Here is a 1027-nt window from a genome sequence, read left to right as displayed (position 1 = left end):
GATGACAGTATTAATAAGTGATAATTAATAACTAATGCAATTATCTACTTACAATTTAAGATGACAATGAAGAGACTGTCTTTTCTCCAAATGTAGTCAGAAAAGTCAAAATGTCTGCACAGGTCTCTACACAAAACCTAGAAAATCTTCATGTGGGCTTATTCTAGAAGAATATGTATGTTGTTGTACAGATGTGCTTGGTTTCTAAACATCTAAACATGACAAACCACTACTTAAAGACAGGAATATGTTAAGGAATACCACCACTGATCAGAGCCTCAGTTTTAATTTTAGGCAATTTGCCATTTTTCTAGGGTTCAAAATTAGATACAAGATAAATATAACAAGACAATAAAATGTATTATTTCTTCTGAGTTACTGAAATGGCTCTTTAGATTTCCATCCCTGTATCATCCAGTTGTTTTGAGATTCCCATGAATATTATGCACTCTTGAAGGTAACTTCATTGCCAATAGTGGCCACTGAACCAACAGTGAATTATGAAAATGGACACCATTTTCCTATGTTCCCAAAGTTGCAAATGGTGCTGCTCTTCTGCACTTATTTCTATGCCAAGAGCATACTATTACGATGTATCTCTCAGTTCCCTTGTCCATCTTCTACCTGCAGCTGTTAATTTTATAGTGTATAGGTACCAGTTCACAATACACAACAAGGATCTATGATTACGATACATCCTAATTCCACGAATAGGGAAAATAATAGAGTTGGCATCAAGAAGGCCCACAAGGGCTAAGTGTCAGCCCAAGATAGAGCTTTCTAGATGACAAGAAGACATAAGTCTTTAGATTTTCAATACTTGCCAAGAGTTAGACATTCTACTTACAGATTAAGAATAATCAAAACAGTATCTCTGGTTTGTGGGTAAGACAAACCCAACTTTCATATAAGAAGACTAAATTTAGCAAATATTAAGGAACTTATAAAATCTTATCTCACAGTAAGTTATCAGGTGGAATCTGACTAGTTATTTGAGGGTGCCAGATTCTGATCTTTGCTCTCTCCT

The sequence above is a fragment of the Heterocephalus glaber genome, unplaced genomic scaffold, assembly GCF_053883595.1.
Source record: "Heterocephalus glaber isolate CG9 unplaced genomic scaffold, H.glaber_assembly_v1.0 deba00000347, whole genome shotgun sequence".
Classification (NCBI taxonomy): Eukaryota; Metazoa; Chordata; class Mammalia; order Rodentia; family Bathyergidae; genus Heterocephalus; species Heterocephalus glaber.
The sequence above is the reverse complement of the archived record's forward strand: the minus strand, read 5'-3'. Positions refer to the sequence as shown.